Raw genomic sequence first — 23,315 nt, 5'->3', positions numbered from 1 at the left:
AGTCTTCAGTTGAGGTAGGAAGCAGAGAGGGGATGTTGAAGTTTTAGGAAAGAGAAGAGAGTGTGAAACCTCTAAGAGGATGGGTAAGTGAATGGGATTAGAACTGACAGGCAGCACCAAGGGACATTAAACGGCTTAGCTACATGAAAATACATACAGCTGGTAAAGTCTGCTAAAATATTCATGCCAGCTATCTCTGGTGATTATTTCTTTTTTGCAACTTTCTGATTCTCCAAATTTTCCCTAATAGGCATATAGTGCTTTCATAATTAGCCTTTTAAAACTGTTATGGAAAGGTGAAAAGCGGGACATTAATGTATGAGGCAGGTGCTTAAGACTTGCAGCAGGTGAGTGGGGAATCAAAGAGAACAGAGACATCATTCCTGTTGCTTCTGAAAGCAATGCCATGGACTAGATAAAGAGCAGTCCAATTTTCTGCAGAAATGAGGAACAAGACAAAATATCTTTGACCCTTTTTCAGGCCTTCAGATTTACCCTGTGTCTAGGCTTGAGCCACTGATTGTGTTTCTCAGTTGAATTTGAAAGGCCTACTGGTAGAAATCTTCCCCAGTTCTGGCACCAGGTTGGCCGCCATTCTTGGTGGGGTAGTGATAAACACTCTTACCCTTGCCTGCATGTTCATGGGTGTTTTAATGGGAAGCTGGGTGAGGCTCTGTCAGGGATGAACCAGCCATCTCTTATACCATAAACTCATTAATATTTTAAAGTTTTCTTGCTTGTTAAAATGGTTAAAAGTAAATCCCTCTCCTCAGAAGTTGAAGTCCTTGATGTCTGCTTTCAGAGTGTCCTTAAGTCACTGATTATTTATTCCATTAACAGTTTTGCCTGTTATTTTTTAAAAGTGCAAATCAAGATCGTTGTTCCAAAAAGGAATTTCAGAGATAATACATTGTTATGAAGGGACTGTTACTAATTCCAAAACATTTTCACCCTGTTAGACCCTGTAATATTAGCTCATGTGTGCTTTTAGTTTGATCCATGATAGATGGGGTAGTGAATGGGGAATTTCAGGGCAACATTTTAAACGAGTTCCTCTAAGCAATTTACCCTCATCTTTCTGCTGAAATCTTTGTTGGGATCGTAAATCAGCTCTCCAGACAAGATGTGGGAATTAGATCCTATGACTGTTAACACACCCCATGGAGCTCAGCTGTGTGGATGCAGAGGTGGTAACTCTGCATGGGGTGTGAGGTAGGGTGTGTGTTTGGAACCCTGAGTGTGGTGAGCTGAAGATTTAAGAGCCAGCAGCAGCTGTGGAAGGCAAGTCCAGAGTTTTACATTAGGAGAAAGCGGGGTGGTGGTGGGGGGATGGATATTTCTCTTGTGGTATAAATGATATTTAACTTAACAATATGTATTTGGATTACATCACCTTTCCTTCATAAAATGGAGAAACTCACTGATGAATTTCTTTCATCACTAAACTCTTTCATAATAAATTTCTTACATAAGAAACCTCCTTTATAAATTTATCTATTCTTTGTATTCATGCATGAATGTAAATTCTTAAAAGGACAGCACAGTTATTTTTAACATTAGTTTACATATATTGCTATTGAAAATAAAGATTGAAATAGATGAAGAGTACTGTATGAGCACTGGGTCTAACTATAAAAAAAACTGAACTTTGGGTGATGTTAATGTTAATCTACAAATCAATTGAAGGGAATTATATGCAGCTAGGCATTTATTTTCGTGAAAGATTATGTATGACTTACATTAGATGGGCTGAAATGGGAAGGTGATCACTGCAGTTGTTGCGGGTGAAAAGCTCAGGATACGGTTAGAAGCAGATTTTTAGAATCTCATGAGGAAGGGCTCAAAGAACAGCATGATCAGTACATCACTAGACAATGATTAGAGTTGCTTACGAGAGAAAGATAGGGAAATGAATTCTTATTGCCTGGAACTCTTGGTAGTCAGGCAAGCTTAAATTAGTATTTTTGAGAAAATCATAAAGTCTCATTTATCATATTTGTGCAATGAAAATAATACCTGCTTTATAGGTGGTGGGATTTAAATAATACACAAACACACACACACACACACACACACACACACACACACACACACACATCCTGGATACAGTACAAGTTTAAAACATTGTACTTTATTGTTAGGTCCCTTAGAGAGGGCATCTATGACAAAAGGGTCACTAAAGCTAGCCCTTTAGAATTAGAAGACAACTCCAACTTTGGGGACAACATATGAGTCCAAGCACCTATATTATCTGTGAGCCTGTCCTCTCTCCTTTTTTCACGAGCAAAACTGGGATTCTGTTATGATTGAAGGACCTCTCTCCTTACTTGCAATTCTGGATGTTTTGGGACACCTGCAAGGAAGTTGCAGATTTACACTGATAGAATAAAAGACTATAGTTAATCTCTCCTTTTTCACAGCCAGAATAGAGGACTGACCTTAGGCTTTTTTTTTGGTGGAAGGTTAGGGAGGTGGTGATCCTCATCTGGGGATAAGCCTACATAAGTCATAGAAGACCTTGCCAGTTTGGGTGGAGGACAACCAGAGGCCCTGCATGGCTGGTCAGCGAGTCAGTCGCTGGCCCCGCTTCAGCCCTCCAGGAGTCTGGATGATTGAGGAAGATCACCGGGTGATCTGATAGAGGACTGCAGAAGGGGAGGATCAAGTCAACCTCTTCCAGACTCATTATAGTCCCCTAAAGCATTAATGACATTTTTGCTTCATACCGATACAAGGAAAATCTTAGTTCATTGACCTAATAAATAATTACAGCTCTTTGGCAAGCTTTTGTTCATGGAAACTGGCAGCATTTCCAAACACTTTAATGACGTTTATTGTCTTAACCAGCACCTGTCCTTTACCCTGCCTGCATACTCCAAAAAAAAGTTAACTGAAAGAGAGAATGATTCATTTCATACTCTGATGTTTTCTTATGACCACAGCTGTGGCCACTTCAGTGTCCAGCAAAGTATTTCTTTGGCGAGTGACCTAGGGAGGGGCGGAAAGCAGAGTGGAAGAGGCCTCTGGAAAGTCTTTAACACGGGCGTATTCTCTACTATTTGACTCCAAGAAATTCCCACTCATGGAATCTGGCCTATCATAAATAACTTTTCTTCTCTGTACTTGATTCAACTTAATAAATCATGTCAACAAACTATGGTGAATGATGACTGTTCTTCACCCAACAAAACAACAGCCTTCCTGGTTGAAGCTCTGGAAGGATAGAAATCTATGAGTTCCAGTTTCCTCCTGCTGGGCAGAGTCTTCTATTTCAGCGGGCTGATTCCTCTTCTTCATAACTCCTCCCCTAGAATGAGTTCTTCCTTTCTCTGACCCCTAGGATACCCTGACATGCATTCGTCCTCTTCTAATTTGCCTTTGTCGGCCTTAATTCTGAAATAACATCTCTGTAAGATGCAGAAAGGTGACATTTATCACCAAAGAGGCAAATTCTCAATAAGGATTTCTTTTTTAAAAACTTGTCTTAAAAGAAAAATCATGCCCAAACCAGCCAGATCTTCTACTTTGTTTTTTTTTCTCTTTTTTTTCTCTTTTTTTTCTTTCTCTTTCTTTTTTTTTTTCTACTTTGTTTTTAAAGGTAGACTTTAAAAAATAAATTAGTCCCACTAATAAATTGTAACTGGTGTACAAAATGGTATGGGAATGAGGAGTATTCCTTTTACTTGTACCAACAATAGTTCATATGCCTGTCCTCCCAATTGTATCACAAATTTTCAAATCTTGGTGCACTGTCACATCTGATATTTCACACAACTGAATCTTTCCTAAATAATTATACTGTTTCCCAAGCTCACAACTCTTTTTCTAAACCAAGCCTCTCATAGAGTCTGTCTCCACACAAAGATTTTCTTCCCAATTTTCTTCTTCTAATAACATGGTGCTTATTTTTGATTGCTATTAAACACACCCACCATAATCTCCAACGTCGTTCTTCACAACCACTCCATCATGGCCCTTACAGTTTGCTACATTTCATATCTACCATTTTGTTTCCTTTCCCACTGCCACCACCCTAGCTCTGATATACGGGTAGTCTTTGCTTTGCATGGCAGTGAGAGACCCATAAAAATGACTGCAAACAGAAACCATGCAAAGCAATCTCATCACTCAAAGGGGGAAAATTACAGTTGTTCTGGGACCTTTAAAAAAATTTTATCAACACATTAAAAACTCTTTTACTGTAGGTTATAAGCATATAGGGAAACTGAAAATTATAAAACTCAGAGTTAATACGTATACTGTAATTTGAAACATTTGAAGCACTGAGCAGTAAAGAGGTTTTTTTCTTTGTAGAAATCTTATCAAGAGCAGTTTGAACAGTGCTTGCCCTCCTCTTATCGTATTACATACAGTGTGGAGTGAGCATCTTTATTATGCTTTGGTGAGTTGTCATAGCACAGGGAGATCAGCTGGGTGCTTTGCGATGACCTAGAGGGCTGGGATAGGGAGGAGGGGAGGGAGGCTGAAGGGGGAGGGGATACAGGGACAGGTATGTGCATATGGCTGATTCGCTTTGTTGTACAACAGAAACCAACACAGTATTATGAAGCAATTATACTCCAATAAAGATCTATTAAAAAAATTGCATTGGCTTCTGACTGCTTATCCTTTGTCCTTTGTGCTTTCAATGTCATGAAATACCTCTAATAGTTTCTTTAATGTGAAGATTTTTTTGTTTTTGTTTTTTTGCTAGTGTGCCTTCTTCTGAGACATCTTCATCCTTTTCACCACAATCATCTTTCTCATCTGTGTCACTAAGTTTGCCTTCACTGACTTTCTCTGGCTGCACACTATAGTCTCTCAGACAGTGACAGTGTCAACATTCCCACAGACAGCTATTTCTTCTATAACTCCATTTACATTCGATTTGAATTTCACTTGCAGCTTTATTAATTTTTGTTAATTTGTTGCACTTCAACTCTTATCCAATTTCCTCTTTGGTCATCCATTTTTCAAATGTTATGCAGGTTTATCACTGGAAGACAAGGAGGCAACACAGCTATAGGCTTTGCTGTCTGTGTGTGAAACGAGTAACAGATGTGTGGTGGCCAATCACCAATAGACTTTGAAGAAAGTGACATGACTGGTCACTGATTATGATGTGCATCTGTTATTTCTGTAGTGATATGTGAATTGAAGATCTAGCAGTGGGAAGTTTCTACTTTATGCAGTTATTCACAGCTAATATATTATGGTAACTGAAATGAGAACTGTGTTGTTAAGGAACTGGTGTCATTTAACTAAACTGTGATAACTGCAATCTGTTTATTATTGTAACCATGTAAAGCAAGGATGACCTGATTGCGACTAGGATAATTTTCCGGCTTCTCTTTTTATCTTCGGTGTCTCTAATCCATCTGACATTCACTGGTCCAAATTTTCCTCTAGGATTACTATTGCCTTATTCATCACTTAACCACTCAAGGACCTCACAGAATCACATGTGTAGTTTTCACCCAACACACTTGTAACATAATTGTAACCATCTACCTAGTTGGCCTAGGCACCTCTACTTACATTTTGTAATTTCATCTCTATTAATCCTCTCAGGGTAACAGGTTTTCCTGAGCCCTGCTGCAGGATTAGGAAATTGAGGCTGCTTTGCTCTTGTTGTGGCTGTGGCTGCTGTTCATAATTTCTGCAGGAAGTTAGTACTATAGGAAGACTCAGCTCCATTGTTAAAACTGGACTTTCGGGGTGTCATGTCTGAGTGATACCCCAGTAGGGTAGATTTGAAGAGCTGTCCCTTTTGTTTCCCTGAGCTCTCCGCAAGACTTGCTCTCCAAATACACTGAGGCCTGTGACAGTAACTGCTGAACTTCCAAGTGGGAAACAAATGATTAGACTTCTCAAACTTGTTGCTTTGTAGATGACAGCAACACAGACCCTTCTGCCTGATGTTTTACCTGTTATCTCCCAAATCAGAGTCTGGGAACAGTCATCTCACCTTGATTATTTACTCAGGGGTATCCCTTTCCTTGGTACTGCTACAGTGAGATGTCAGTGCCTCCTTCACAGTCTGTCTTTTGGTTTCTAGGAAATAGGACAATATCACTGAGTTTTTCTTTGTGTTTACCATAAAACATCCTCTAAAGAATAAGAGGTGAATATAAAGAGACATTTTCTGTCTTATTATTCTGAGTCCCCAAAGGAAAACCCATAGAATCAAGCTGGGCAAACTCCTGTGACTATCTTGAACAACAGAGTATAACAGAAGTGATGCCACAGGCCTTCTGAGGCTAAATAATAAGAACACCTTGCATTTTTGCCTTGCCTTCTTAGGACACTTATTCGTAGAACTCAGCTGCTATGTATGCTGTAAGGATGCCCAAGCTAGCCCACATGCAGAGGCCATGAATAAGTAATTTGGCCAGTAGCCCAGCCAGTAACTGGTGTCATCTGCCAGACATATGAATAAAGATGCATTCAAATGATCCCTGCCCTCATCTCAGTCTTTGAATCTCTCCAGCTAATACCCCTCACCTGTTAAAAGAGATATAAGCAGTCTGCCCTGGGTTCAGACTAAATTTCTGACCCACAAAATCTGTGACTACAATTGTCATTATTTTTATAAAATTGTATGCCCTGAGTTTGGGGTGGTTTGTAATGCAACAATAGTAACTGGAACAGAAATACTTGAAATACTTAAAACTGAGTGGTGAGATAAGTGAATTTATCTTTTCTTGTCTATACATTCTAACATTTATACAACACATATGGTAACTTGTGCAGTCAATAAGGACAAGTTGGTTGATTAGATGTGGATGGGAGAGGGAAGGGTCTGGGGTGCCGCCCAGATTTCATGTCCTTGGACACTAGTGAGAAGAGGCTGTTATGCATTAATTGTCCTCCTTATCTCATCCATATAAAGGACACTGGCAGCATATTACTTCTTGTTAAAGTGCTGCATTAGCAACCCCTTTAGAAGTAGCCCCCAAACTGTAATAAAATGTGATGGGATAATTTCCCACCCTTATGAAATACTGCCAAGATGTAGAAATCGCCTTATCCTTTGTAGCTAAATGGTTAATTCTGGGAGAGACCCATCTAAATTCTATACAGCCAACTTGATAGTCCAACTGTGGACCACCTTCATTTTTCCCCATTTCATCTCCTAGTTTTGTGCTTAAACTGATACACATCAAGATTTATGATCCTTCTGACAAAAATGAAATGAGCCAGCCAGATGGTTGTGGCTCTCAGAAGGATAAGAAACAGTTTGAATAAGAATCAAGGATCATTTTGACCACCAGTTCACCAAACAAAGCCAAAACATTAGCATCAAGGAATAAGCCAATTGCTGGCATAAGTGCAAGTGCCAGGAGTTGCTTGTTTCAACTAATTGAATTCAATAAATCATTGCAACTGGACAATTCTAAGTACTTTATTTATTCCTTAGCAAGTGAGTCTTACACTTCCATCTTCCGGGAGAGGGGCGGAAAGCACTTACTACGTCTGCAATGGATTGAGCTTGTTTACGAGGGGTCCCCCATAGAATCAGCAGACAGCATTCTATACACTAGTCTCTCAACCACATTAGAACTTTAAGATTGCATTCTGGTGGTACTCCTTAGAAAGGAGAAAGAAGTAAAGTTTCACCTGTGGGATCAATTAGAGGCCAATTTGTTTCTTCTAATCTTGTAATCTTAAAGGAGTTAGTCTATAAAAAATCTAAAAAGTTTCTATCTTGGCCATTTTGGCATAGAATAGTTGGAGATTAAAGAGAGGAACAACAAGGCCTTTGGGGGGGACAAAAAAATAGAAATAACCAAAATTACGTCTTTGTTACATGTGTGGCCAAAAGTAGAGAGCTTCATATCATACAAGGTTTTTTGTCTTGGCAGCAAGTATTGCCCTTACACCATTGAATGTCATTGCAATCATATGGTATCAATAACAAATGAATTATGGCCAGAATGTCTAAGGTCTGTTCTTGCAGATTTTAGATCTGAATTCTCTTTCTCACAAATCTCAAAAGCATTTTCATTCTGAACTCTGGCCAGTTTTTTGACCTTTCTTCTGACCTGAAAGGGTTATGTAGCTAGGGTAAGACTCATACTATTGCCTGGAACATCCCTCAGAGTGGCCAAATATATTCTTTATGACTGTGAAGCAATTTCCAAGTCACATTTCTTTCTGTGGCAGAGTTTTCTAGACTACTGAGTTATACAGTATATCCCAGTATAATCATTTCCAATTTCTGTCTCAAGACTTGGGTTAGGCTCTTTCAAGATGGGCTAAACACTCTACCAATTGATAGCATTATAATGGGCCTTTTGAATTAGATTTTGGTTCCAGATGCCAGACATGGGAGCTTATGTCTATTTTCTACACTATTTTAATTGGTCTTTGTGGCCAGACTCGTCAAGACCTGAAAGCTTTAATTAAGGTGGTAGTAGTGGAGTAAAGAAAATAGTAAGAGAACTTGATGACATTCTGAATGTGGGCTGTAGGGGGAAAGGAAACGAGGCTGACTAAGTCTTCTGGGTAACTGGGCTAATAATAAGATGTCTGACATAATGTGGATGATTTAGTTTTGGATGGTCTCACGTTAAACTAAGAAATAATGTATTGTTAACATGCTTCAGCCAGGTCTTAGGTTTATTTTAAAGATATCCTTCATATAGTAAAACTGCTGTCAAACAATACTGTAATTTAAGCCCTCTCTCCCAAAACAGAGATGGTAAATTTTACAGAGGGTGTACAATCCAGAATTATTTCCTGCTGGATCTCAAAACTAAAGCATCCTGAAATTAGGTCACTCACCAAGCATTCTAAGACTCAGAGCCAATGAAAGCGTTCTCTCACCTTCAGGTTTTTTAAAGGTCTCTTCTCTTACTTAGCAACATTAAGTGCAAGAAATTCTCCTGTTACCACTAAAGACAAACTGTTTGTTTATATTTTAAAAGTAATGTATTAAAATGAGACTAAACATTTAAAAACTTGATCTTAATTTGATTTTAAAAATTGGTTAAAAGCCTATTTTAAACGTTATACTTAATGGTGAATTACTAAAAGAATTCCCATTGGTGAGAGAAAAAGTATGACTTCTTTCACTATTATCCAATACTGTTTTAGTTTTATTCCAACACAATATGACAAGAAAAATTAAGGTATATTGAATGTTAGAATTGGACATAAATTATTTGCCACTTGATATGATTTTCAGAAAATGAAAAAATAATAAGCTAAGGGGACAGATAAAAGATAACACAAAACTCAGTTCTCATCACAAGGAAAGAATTTTGTAACTGTGTGTGGTGATGGATGTTAACTAAACTTAATGTGGTAATCGTTTTGGAATATATATGTAATATTATGTTATATCATATATAAACATATATTAATTCTACACCTAAAATGAATACAATGTTATATGTCAATTACATCTCTTTTTTTTTTTTTTTTTTTTTTGCTGTACGCGGGCCTCTCGCTGTTGTGGCCTCTCCCGTTGCGGAGCACAGGCTCCGGATGCGCAGGCTGAGCGGCCATGGCTCACGGGCCCAGCCGCTGCACGGCATGTGGGATCTTCCCGGACCAGGGCACTAACCTGTGTCCCCCTCATCGGCAGGCGGACTCTCAACCACTGTGACACCAGGGAAGCCCTACATCTCATTTTTTTAAAAGTATTAAATGAAAATTTGCTCAACTTCCCTTAACAAAGGCATGAAAAAGAAAAGTAGGGTTTGGTCTTTTGATTTTTTTTTTATTCATTTTTTTAATAAAAGAGGTTTGGCAGGGTCTTCCCTGGTGGCACAGTGGTTGAGAGTCCGCCTGCCGATGCAAGGGACATGGATTCGTGCCCCGGTCCGGGAGGATCCCACATGCCGCGGAGTGGCTGGGCCCGTGAGCCATGGCCGCTGAGCCTGCGCATCCGGAGCCTGTGCTCCACAGCGGGAGAGGCCGTAGCGGTGAGAGGCCCGCGTACCGCAAGGAGAAGAAAGAAAAAAAAAGAGGTTTGGCAAATTGACATCCAGTGTATTTAAGGAGGAAATGTCACTCATAATATAAGTGGTAATGTAATTGGTACAACATTTAGAAGAACATTTGGCAGTATCTACAGTTTAAAATGTTCTTACTTTTTTACCCAACAATTCCACCTGTAGTAATTTTTTTCTGCAAAGTAGACACATAAAAATATATAAAGATGTATGGAAAGATGTTCACTGCCATATAGTGTGTAATAACAAAATTTAGAAACTAACTTGTATTAGTCATAATTCATTTCAATTATGAGTGGCAGAAAAAAAATGAAGCTCAAATAAGATGGATAATTTCTTCTTCATATAAAATTCCAGATAGGCAGTCTAGGGTAGGTATGAAACTTGATCAATCAAGGCCCAGGCTCCGTATGTCTTGTGGTTCCACTGTGTGGGCCTCAACTTCAAGATACAAGCATGTGCTTATAGGCAGCAGGATGGAAGAAGGGAGGTAAAAAGGCAGAGGGTGTAGTCATCCTGTCTCTTGGGAAGAATCTTGGAATCTGCTATGTGATACTCTACATACATTCTACTGTTCAGAACTTAGTCATATGGGAGCTTCAAGGGAGACTGGAAAATACAGACTTTATTCTGGGCAGCCATGTGCCTAGCTTAAAGTGTGGAGGTATGATTACCATAGCAGAAAGGGAGAATGGATTTCAGGGAATATCCATCAGTCTCTGCCACATGCCTGACTGACCAACAACAGGAAAATATGGTATAGAACATCATACAGTTGAATACTATACAGTTGTAATAAAGTAAGGCAGCTCTACTTGGAAAGTTGTTACAGAGCATGATCTACATTCAAGTTTCAAAAAGCACGTGTGAGAAATGCCTGCATATGTTCACCAAAAGACATGTTAAAATGTTCATTTATGCATTATTTAAAACAGCCCCAAACTGAAAATGCCACAAATGTCCACTCATAGTAGGATGAATAAGTAAAGGCTGGCATATTTACCTAGGGAAATACTTTCGGTAATGGGAACGAACACTGTTGCCATATGCAACAATATGGCTGATTCTTAAAACATAATGTTGAGCAAAAGAAGCCAGGCACAGAACACATAATGTATAGTCCACTTTATGTAACTTAAAAAACAGACAAAATTACCTACAGGGTTAGAGAGCAGGATAAGGTTACCTTTAAGAGATGGTAGTGACAGAAAATGAGCTGGAATCCCAACTATTCTATGCCAAAATGGCCAAGATAGAAACTTTTTAGAGTTTTTAATAGATTTTTTATAGACCTTTTAGATTTTTTATAGATAACTCCTTTAAGATTACAGGATTTCTCTTTAAGCATAAAGAGAGACTCAAAAGTCTCTCTCATGAGAGAGGCTTGAGGTGCTGGTAATGTTCTACTTCTTGAACTGAGTGCTGGGTACTTGGGGATATGGACTTTGTGAAAATTCATCAAGCTGCACAATTAGATTTGTGCATTTTTTTGTATGCATGTAACATGTCACTAAGATTTTTAAAAAGCATATGTACACTTGTACATATGTAGAAAATCTGGAAGTGTATATGCCATATTAAATTAGGAGTCAGTAAACTTTTTCTGTAAAGGGCCAGATAGTAAATATTTTAGGTTTTGTTGGCCATACAATCTCTGCTATAACTACTTAATTTCACTGTTGTAGTGCAAAAGCAGCCCTAGACAATACATAAATGAAGGGGTATGGCTGTGTTCCAATAAAATTTATTTACAAAAGCAGGTGACAGGCTGTAGTTTACCAGCCCCTGTACTAAACTGTTCATAGTGGTTACCTCTGGGGATAGCATTGAGGGGAAGGTGGCTTTTTACTCTTTACATATTTCTATAATGTCTAATATTTTACAATTAGCATTCTACTTAAAGCACCTACTATTATTAAAAGATCAAATGTTTCCCTGAAACCAAAAACTGGATCTAAGCAATCAGTGCACACCACAAAGTAGCAACACAAATCTGATGCAAGTCAGGCAGCAAAGTATTCAGCATATTATCTGTCACCTACAGTGCCTACAGAAATACAGAAAATTTTATTGCCAATTACTGAGAGGAATAACATCTGTTGATAATAAAAAGTCTATTCACCAAGGGTCGTTATCTATACTTGTAATTTCCCATTTAAAACAGATGTTAGCCATGATACTGCCACAGTGTCAACTTTCCATGTTATAACAAGAAAATCATTGCTTTTACACTGCACATGGAACATGTGTTTTGATTAAGGTATAAGCATGCCAGTAGCATAAATGTGCATATGCAAAGAAAAACTATGATTAATGGGCTAGAAAAGTATTCACAAATAAGCTGAAATTTGCTTTTGAACTTTGTCAAGATAAATTTCAACTCTTTTGCTTTAGTAAGAGGAAAACAAATGTAAGCCAGAGTCCATGGCTTCTAAGGATTTAAAATCCACTTGTAGACCCAAGATATACAAAGGCAATAGGTAATTAACCTTAGACAGTCTGTGCCTCTTATTTTGGCAGATATATATCAGTGCTATGAAAAATAAGAAAGAAAAATTATTGTGACCCAGTGTAGAGACCAACTTTTCAAAGAAGCAGAATGGATAAGATTTGGAGAATGGCAAATGAAAATCAGATTCTCTTAACTGGGGGGAACAGCAGGAGAAACAGAGAACGAAGTTCCAAATGAGCAAGACCTCCTCAAAGGACATTGAAACCAGTTTGCTTTGGGGGAAATCCAGTTTAAAGAATGTAGTCTTTCTCTCGAGTTCATTGGGAAGTCAGTGGGATATTGAGCAAGGAATTAATAAGTTCTTAAGAAGACTACTTTTGAGATCATGTGTACAGCCCATGACCTTCTCCCTCATTCCCTTCCAAATATCCAGCCCTACAATTGCAAAAATTCAGGCCAGGAGCTTAAGACATGACAGGAGTCTGGAGGCTCTAATCAGGGTAATATTGGTACAAATAGCTATAAGCAGCAGGTAGTTAACTTTCCACAGCTAAATAACCAACGCTTTTAGCAAAACTGTTGTTGAATAGTCCATGCTGATGCTGTTTTTTTTTGTTGTTGTTGTTGGTTAGTTTTGATGTTAGTTTTTCGTCACTATGATTTCTACCAACATCTCTGACAAAATTTCATTTCAAGCTCAAATCTTAACTCCTAACAGGTGGTCAGATCTCTAGCAGAAGCATTTCTTTCTTTCACTGTTTTTCTTTTATTTATTTTACTTAAAAAAATACGGCATAATACAAGGAATACACATGAACCTGTGTTGTTACTTAAAGTGGGTAAAGCTCTCAATTCTGAGGTCAGGTGGGGCATGCTGTCCGGGGTGAAACAGACAACAAGCAGAAATATCCAGGTGGCCTTGATCTAAGATCTGCTCGTCTTTTCTTCAGCTTTGACATCACAGAACATGATGCTCTCTAATGCTAAGTCCCTTCTTTCAGAAGGAAGAAAATTTTTTTTAACTTTTTATCTTATACTGGAGTATAGTTGATTAACAATGTTGTGATAGTTTCAGGTATGCAGCAAAGTGACTCAGTTATACATATATATGTATCTATTCATTTTAAAATTCTGTTCCCATTTAGGTTATTACATAATACTGAGCAGAGTTCCCTGTGCACAAAAGCATTTCTTAAGTACTATGGTTTCTTGGTAGTTGCCCATTCTTTTATCCTCAGTAAAACTAGACTGTGTTTCCAGGCTTCTGGATCTTGTGAAGAGTGTCAGAACTAGAAATATTCTTGCTGAGGTATCTCTCCTCCTCCCCAGGAGGCTTGTTTTGTGTTTTAATTCTAATGCTTTCAGGGATAGTTGCCCTGTGAGAATAGATGGTTCACATAGCTGTTACCTACATCTTCTATCCAAACCTACTTAAAATGCCTATCATTCCTAACATCTTGAATCAGGCAAGAACCAGGTTAAGACCCTTTGGGGAGGAAGAGGAGAAGGACAGAAGAGGATACCATCCTCTCTCGTTAAGTCAAGGTAGCCTCTCTCCTTGGAAGATAGAGGTGTAAATATGAGCGTGAAAAATACTAAGCGGAATGAAGTCAAAGCATGGCAACAACAAACTTCAGGAAAGAGGCAGCCTCTGCAGAGGGAGAGCATATTAAAATGAAATGCCTTTGACAAACAGACATAATAGGCTCCAGGGTGGCTAGGATAAAGGAATCTGGGTGCGGTAGCATTTTTTCCATGGACATATGTGCTAGTTTTTAAAAGGTTAAAAAAAAAAGGATGTTTAATTTTCAAAGAGGAAGTTTTCTAGAAATATAAAGTGGTGGGAATAAGTCCAAATTGGCTTACCCTATTGGGAGACCATGGCTAAACCATCTATATCAGCCAGCTTCCAGCCTCACATGACCATGTATTAGGAGCATAAGGGGGTGGTTCATAGTTATACGGGATCCCAGCTTTCACCATGGCCCTCACTAACCGCTTAACATCTGGAGCTCCTGCCATCTCCACCTTCTTATCCCCAGGCATTTGGAAAGCTATTGTTCTCTAGATACAATATCTTCCTGTTAAAGATAGGATTGCTTATGTTATATAGTTTTCCATATTTTACCTTTAACTTACCTATATAATTATATTTGAAGTGAGTTTCTTAAAGACAGTGTATAGCTGAGTCATATATTTTTATCCACTTTGACAATCTCTATCTTTTAATTTGTGTGTTCAGACCATTTACATTTATTTATTAATTATCTATTTTATACATATTAGTATATAGATGTCAATCCCAATCGCCCAATTCATCCCACCACCACCACCCCCAACCCCGCTACCCCCTTGGTGTCCATACGTTTGTTCTCTATATCTGTGTCTCTATTTCTGCCTTGCAAACCAGTTCATCTGTACCATTTTTCTAGATTCCACATATATGCGTTAATATACGTATTTGTTTTTCTCTTTCTGACTTGCTTCACTCTGTATGACAGTCTCTAGGTCCATCCATGTCTCTGCAAATGACCCAGTTTCGTTCCTTTTTATGGCTGAGTGATATTCCATTGTATATATGTACCACATCTTCTTTATCCATTTGTCTGTCGATGGGCATTTAGGTTGCTTCCATGACCTGGCTATTGTAAACAGGCTGCAATGAACATTGGGGTGCACGTGTCTTTTTGAATTATGGTTTTCTCTGGGTATATGCCAGACCATTTACATTTAATGTAATGATGGTATTTTGGGATTCAGGCCTGCCATTTTATTATTTACTTTCTGTTTGTTACCTCTTTTTTCTTCCCTCAAATTATTGTTTCCTCTTTTCTACTTTCTTTTGGGTTATTTGAATATTCTTTTGGTATTAAATTTTACCTATTGTGCTTTTCACTATGTCTCTGCATAGAATTTTTTATTGGCTAATCTAGGATTTATAGTATACATACTTAACTTTTCACAGTCTACTTAAAGTCAGTATTTTACCACATCAAGTGGAAAAGATAATATAGGTTTTATCCTTCTCCCTTTATGTTGTAGTTGTCTTATGTATTGCATCTACATACACTGAAAACTCCATCAGACAATATTATAATTTTTGCTCTCAACCATAGTTTAATTAATTCAAAGGTAGGGAAATAGCCTATCAGAAGCACCCAGATATTCACCATTTCTGTTGCTCTTCCTTCATTCCTGAACTTCCAAGTTTCCTTCTAGTATTATTTTCTTTCTCTCTGAAGAACTTTATTTAGTAATTCTTTTAGTGTAGGTCTGCTGGGAAGGAATTTTCTTAGTTTTCTCTCAGCAGAGATGTCTTACTTCATCTCTGTTCCTGAAAGATATTTTTGTTGTATATAGAATTCTGGATTGAGTTTTTTTTCTTTCAGTTCCTGAAAATTGTTGTGCCATTTTCTTTTGTGATTTCTCCGTGGTTTCTGATGAGAAATCCAATTATTCAAATTTTTGTTTCTTTGTATTGAGGAACTATTTGCCTATGGCTATTTTTACGATATTTTCTTTGCCTTTAATTTACAGAAGTTTGATTATGTTGTGCCTGGGTGTGGATTTTTTTATTTATACTGTTTGTAGTTTGCTTAGCTTCCTGAATTTGTATGTTCATGTATTTCACCAAATATGGAAAATTTGCCTCACATACGTTTTCTTCAGAAACTGTTTCTTTGTACTGAAGGTTTCTCCTCTCTTTCTGGTTCTCAGTAACATAAATGGTGCACTTTTCAGTCTTGTCACTCAGGTCCCTGAGGTCTGCAAATTTTTTTCTTTTCAATATTTTTTCTCCTTGTTCAACCTGGATAATTCCATTTTTCTATTTTCAAGCTCATTGTCTTGTTCCTCTGTCACTTCCATTTGACTTGAGTTCACCCAGTGGGTTTTAAAATTTTATTATATTTTTAGTTCTAAAATTTCCATTTGGTTTTTCTTTTATATCTTCTATTTATTTTCTGAGATTTTTTATCTTTCCATTCATTCTCACAGTATTTGTCCTTACTTTCTGAAGCATTTTTATAATATCTGTGTTAAAGTGTTTGTCAGTTCCAACATCTGTGTCATCTCAGCACTGGCATTTGTTAATTGTCTTTTCCCATGTGGGCTGAGATTTTCTTGTTTCGTCACATGCTGAATAATTTTGGAGTGTATCCTGAACATTTTGAAAATTATAAAACTCTCAGTTTTAGTTAAGTTCTATGGAGAATGTTGATATTTTGTTTCATTAGGCAATTGATCAGTTGGAGTCATGTCACAAGGTCCAGCTAGACTTCTGTGGGTGGTAGTTTCAATGTCAGTTCCATTTTTAAAGCTTTTGCAAAGCTATTTAGATCAGTCTTGAATGTGTGCCACCCCCTGGCCAGTCTGGGACCTGGGCAGTTGTCTATCTTTTCATTTAGTTCTTAACTGAACAACTGTTAGCATGCTATTTAAGATCAGATCCATGTATGTGCAACTTGGGAGTGAGCCCAGATAAACAAATTTACAGGAGTCACTTAACCAAGCACCTCCTTCTCTATAATCTGTTGTTACTTTTTGTTCCCTGTGGCTCCCCTTTCAGTCCTCTGGACAGAAATCCAGGGTTTTATCTACCCTACTCTGCTGCACAGTTTCCAAAGCTACATGCAGGTTTCAGCCAAGAGGTAGGAGAACAAGGAATAAAAAAGCTATGAGAGTTCATCCCACTCTTCTGAAACCACAGATACTCTGATTGGAGAGAAACACTCCCTTCCCTCAGAATTTAAGTCACCTGTAGGCCTCTGGTGCCGCTGTCACTATTGCTATTGCCATGGAGTTGGGATGCAAGAAAACCAAACAATAAGACAAAAAGAAAGAAAAAAATTAAGGGATTTTCTCCACACTCTCTAAGCACTCGGAGATCCTTTTCACATGTCAAGCCAGAACTAGAGGACTTCTGTAACTCCCTCTTTCTGTGTCAATATCCGCTTCTGGGTTTCAGGCTATCTTGAGTCCAGGCTGGAGGATACTGGAGTGAAAAAATGTTAAACTCATTATTGGTTCTGTAGTATTTCAAATTCTGGTCTTCTCCAATCTGTAAGTTACTTTTTAATTCCAGAATCTTCAAATAGCTGCTCCAGGCATTCTGTAGAGGTTTTGTGGGTGCATTCAGCTGGAGAGATAGGTTGGAATGTACTGACTTTGTCTTAGTCCAATATTTTTAAAATAAACAAATAACATGACAGCATAAAAACAAGAATAAAGTGAGCAAGACTGCATGTCAAATTTAGTTGCAAGTAAAAAGTTGATATTTTAGTTCTGAGTGCTAAAACTATTCAAATGTCTTGCCTGCTGCATAGCAAGTGGTAACAAGAGTCAGATCTGGATTCCCTAGTTCCACAGAGCAGTAGAATACCCAACAGAAGCCAGCATTCATTACTCAGGCTAACTTACTTAGCTTATTTGCTTAGCTTTCCGAGCAATTTACCCTTGCTTTGGATCTGCTCTCTGCTGGGCACATCTACATATCACAAATCACTTACTAATCACAACACCCTGGTTAGATGGTGGGAATTATCTTCAGATTAAGTGACTTGCTTATTAAATGACAAATGCTGTCAGATGGATGGGGGGATGTGACTGGCCTATTGAGTGTAAGTCTGCTGGGAACTAATGGAAGTAGGAGGATAACTAAGCATTTTTCCCATTCACTGAATAAGTTGGCATTTATTTTCTATAGTCATGAGCTCCCCATATACTGCAAGCAGTATAAATGGATGGAGAACTAACCACCTCTACTGAGACCAATGTTGACAGACCTTGCTCATTATCCTAACTTTTCCTGAGCTTTCTCAGCTCTAAACTCTAGCTTTCTGCTAGCTTCTCTCTACCTTAGCTCAATCTGCCTTTCTAGATGGTCTACTTCTCTGGCACTAAATGTCACTCAGTACTTGGTATTTTTTCATATTCATTTGTGTTAGAGTTTAATAAGAAAAAAAACTACTCTAGGTTAGAATTAGGTGCTTACAAAACCTTTGAACACCTTAAGTAGCAAAAGTCACTCATTTTAGATTTAGTGCTACAGAGACAGAGTTGCTGTTATCTAGAGTCAGCAACCTGCAGAAATCTGTTGCAGATTTCAGAACTCCTTCGTGGCATCCAGGAAGGTGAATGGCATTAGAAAGCAGAATCTGCTGCAAAAACTCATGGTTGGGAAATCTACACCTCCACCCACTGTCATAGGAAAAAGAACATGGCTTCTGCTTTTTCTGCTTTGTGAGAGTGTATGTCATTGGTGGAGCTCTGAACAAATTCAAACCCCTGTTGGCAAGGGAGTCTAGGAAGGGAGTCTAGGAAGTTCCCTCCCAGGGCTTCTAGCCCTAGTCATACAGGAAGAGGACTGAAGGGGGTATGAAGAATATTGAATGCCACCAGTTAATATTAGCAAACTAATAATGTTTAATTCCAATGTCAAAAAACTAAACAAAATATGTTTTTCATCTGGCAAGTCAGACCTTGGTTTGTGGGAGTTTCATTAGTCATAACACATTTGGTAAGCATATAGATGCAGTGTTAAAGTTTTGATTTTACACATGGTCTGAGACTAGTGAAAATAACAGTATAAAAGTGTAATGTAATGACGCTTAGTGCTGAGATTTTTCAATTACCAGGAGAGGATGTCTCATTCTGCTGTTCATGTTGAATGATCTGTTTGCTACAAATTGTGATGCAGAAAACCCCAAAGACACAAGGAGTCTATAATTGGAATGAACATTTTGGAAAACATTAGGAAACATCTGAACTCACTGCAAATTGAATTAATGTGGATAGTTATGATAAGTAGTCTTATTTAAAATTGGTTCAAGAATAGAATGTACCCAGAATTTACAGTAAAATATGCTTATTGTAGAATTACCATAAAGAAAGCACGATGCATTTTTTTTTCTGTGAATAAAGGCAGTATTTTTTTCACTAAAAAAATCTGAGCAAAAGTAAGGAAAACTATTTTAACTTATGGTTATTTTATTCCTACAGATGTGCAAATTCCAGTGGCTTGTTTTGAGAAATACTCATTTCACACTTGAATTTAACAATTTAAAATCTATCATTAAATTTAAAATAATTCTAGTGGCCTCAAAATGAATCTTCAGATACTTTCTCAGTCTTCCAAAGTAGGACAATACCTCATTTTCTATTACCTCATCTATCTAGGATGAAAGAATTATAAATTAAAACACACACACACACACACAAGTGAAGCATTTTGAAGTTAAAATAAAATACCTTTTGGAGGATGTTAATGCTGAAAATAAGATGGAGTAATTTCACTTGCTTCATCAGAACAGTATACAACATTTACAAAGAATGGATACCATATTACTAAATTTATATGTACGTTGATTTTTAAAATGGATTATAGCAAAATGAAATACAATTTCTGTCTCTATAGAACAAAGTAAACTAAGCAACGGAGAAATGTGTAAAAATTTTAGATTTGGTGCAAATACGTCCCTAGACTTTAACTTTAAAACTATACAAAACTTGAAGTTATCTATTATAAATTGACTTAATTTATCTTGGCAATTTGTTTATTCAACACAATCTTTGCAGTAAAATTATCTTATATATTGGAGTCATTTCATACTGCTTGCCCTAGCCACTCTACAGCAACTGTTGAATGATCATTTTCTATTCTGCATTACTGAAAGACTAGATGCATCATACCTTGAGCAAAGAGCTAATGACCATTAAATAGAAATTGTTACCAAAGCTTTAGAAATCTCCAAGATCCAATACATCAACCAAGATAGTACTAACTAAATCTGATCTATAAAAAATTTCTTCTTAGATTAGTATGTCATATATAGCATTTTAAAGTTCAGCTTATGCATCCTAAATCTTGCTACTGTGGTTATAGTTTAGAAATGAGGTTAATGGAGTTGCTAAGATGGCATAACCAAAACTAACATGTTAATGCATGGAGATAGTCTCATATTCAAAACAAAATCTTTTGGATATAGTTAACTGGAACTATTTCTAAGCTTCATGCTTCTTTAATTTTCCCTATGAAGAAGTCTACCAATGTCATACCCACATATCTTGTGCTCTGTCTCTACTCTCAATTTTAGTGGATGGTAAGGACCTACCAAGATATCAGGGCATGAAACTCAGAATTGAAGGGGCTGGATGCTGAAGCTATAAGTTCTTATACAGTACTCCAATAAATAATGGTAGTAATCATCATTATTCCTCTAAAGATTGTTGGATCTCATGGAAAAAATCTAGCATGGGCCCAACCTGTGGGTTGTGGATCCACCTATACAAAATAATCGTGCCCTTTGATTTATTGCTGAATGCAAAGATCTTCCTCCTTAAATTATAGATCTTTGTCCACTCAGGTAGGCAGAACCCCTGCAGCCTTACACTATAGACTTTTGTAGACTCAGCAGTCCTAGCTCTGACTCAGGCCTATCAAATGCTGGAAAACCCTGTTAGAATTGTTAACAAAGGACAAAACATTTCAGCTCAGAAGTATCTAGGTTTTTCAGAACTATTAGCATACAATATTTCAGTTAGAGGAGGCTTTTCTTCCAATTTGATACTAACAACCAAGAACAGATTAAATAGACCCCTAAATCTTCTACTGAGATAAAAGAGGTCAAATTCAAAGGACCCAGAATTAGGATGATTTTGAACTCCTTAACAACAATCTTGGATGTAAGAAGACAAGGAACAAATGCTTGCAAAATTGTAACAACAAATGATCCCCAACCTAGAATTCAATATCTAGCCAGATGGCCAATCGAGGGTAAGTGTAGAATAATTATATTTTGTAACACACACATTTTGAAACATTTACCTTCCATGCACTTTTTATAAGAAAGCTATTGGACAATAAACTTCAACAAGATTAGGGAATAAATTAAGATAGAGGAAGGATACAGGATCCAGGACACAGGTATCCAACACTGGAAGTAGGCAGAGGGAATCTCCAAGATGTGAATGAAGGGAAGCCCCAGGACAATAGCTGTCTACTTGGGTTCTGGGTGAATCCTGCCAACAACATTTTAAATAGATTTTATTTTTAGAAAAGTTTTAGACTTACAGAAAAATTGAGCAGAGAATACAGAGAGTTTCCATATACTCTGTGCCCAATTTTCCCTATATTAATATCTTGCATTAGTATGGTGCATTTGTCATAATTAATGAACTAATATTGATACATTACTATTAAGTATTGTCCACAGTCTATTCATATTTCCTTAGTGTATACCTAATGGCCTTTTTCTGTTCCAGGTTCCCATCTAGTATAGCACATTGCATTTAGTTGGCATGTCTCCTTAGGCATCTCTTGGTTATGGCAGTTTCTCAGACTTTTCCTGTTCTGATGATTCTGACAGTTTTGAGGAATAGTGGTCAGGTATTTTGCAGGATACACACTATTGGAATCTTTCTGATGTTTTTCTCACGGTAAGACTGAGGTAATGGGTTTTTGGGAGGAAAACACCAGAGGTAAAGTGCCATTTTTATCATATCTTATCAAGGGTACTTATTATCAGTATGATTGTTGGCTGGTTTATGTTGACCTTGATTACCTAGTTGAGGTACGTTTGTCAGGTTTCTCCACTGTAAACTTACTACCCTCCCCTCTTTGCATACTATTCTATTTGGAAGGAAATCACTACGTACAACCCAGACCTAAGGAGTGGGAAGATATACTCTACCTCCTTGAAGGTGGAGTACCTTCATATAATATTTGGAATTCTTCTACCTGGGAGATTTGTCTTTTCTCCTGAACTTATTAGTTTATTCAATCATATATTTGTATCAAGATACAACGAATTATTTGTTTTATACTTTGAATTATAATACAATCTTATTTTATTAATTCTTTTGCTCAAATTGTTCTAGCTTTGGCCATTGGGAGCTCTTTCAGTGAGCTCCTGTGTACCTTTGACATAGTCCCCATCAATGTGTGTGAGTTTTAATGTATTTTTCCCTTTATTTGAATACTTCCTTAACTTCTGCCTCTACAAAATGCTTCAGGCTTATCTTGTGTATTTCCTGTCCTAATCCAAGATTCAGTCATTTCTCTAAGGAGCCCTGGTTCCTTTTACTGGAGAATGGTATAAGAAAAGATCTGGGTACTAGGTATGCTGTGCTACTGGATTATCATTTCTTTGGGGGTCTCTTAGCTGACAGAGCACAGAAATATATGTATGTATACCAACCTGTTTATATACACATATATGTAAGTGTTTCTATATGTAAATATCTGTATTTATACTAAGTTAAACATGAGTTTATTCTGAAATCTCCAGTTCTAATCTATTATCACATGGCTCATTTGCGCCTCTTCCAGTTACTCATCTGTAAACTCTCATCCAAAAATGAAAAAGCTTTCTCCCACTGTCTGCTATCCATCTACTCAATTGTTCAATTCCAGTATACATGGATAGCAGCAGAATTATTAACTCATAATGCAGTGGGAAACAGTTTTATCAATTAGAAAACAGTTATTAATGTGCAGTTCCTTTTGCCTTTACTCTTACAGACTCTACTTATTACCAAAGTTACTTAGATAAGCCCCTTTCCCCTCAACCCCTGCAGAGAGGTTGTTTTATGTATTTTAATATAGTTAGATGTTCGTGTCATAGTCTGAATTCCTTACTGGCATCCCCAAACCATCTCAATGATTATTTTAAATATTGCATATATTAATGTTCACTCTTTGTGCTATAAAGTTCCATGGATTTTGACAAATGCATAGTCATGTGTAACCATTACAGTATAATACAGAAAAGTTTTACTGCCTTAAAAATCTCTTGTGTCTGTGCTTCCCTGGTGGCGCAGTGGTTGAGAGTCCGCCTGCCGATGCAGAAGACGCGGGCTCGTGCCCCGGTCCGGGAGGATCCCACGTGCCGCGGAGCGGCTGG

This window comes from Monodon monoceros, unplaced genomic scaffold (assembly GCF_005190385.1).
Source record: "Monodon monoceros isolate NGI ecotype Baffin Bay Population unplaced genomic scaffold, NGI_Narwhal_1 Super_Scaffold_2, whole genome shotgun sequence".
Lineage (NCBI taxonomy): Eukaryota > Metazoa > Chordata > Mammalia > Artiodactyla > Monodontidae > Monodon > Monodon monoceros.
This window is presented reverse-complemented; position numbering follows the sequence as displayed.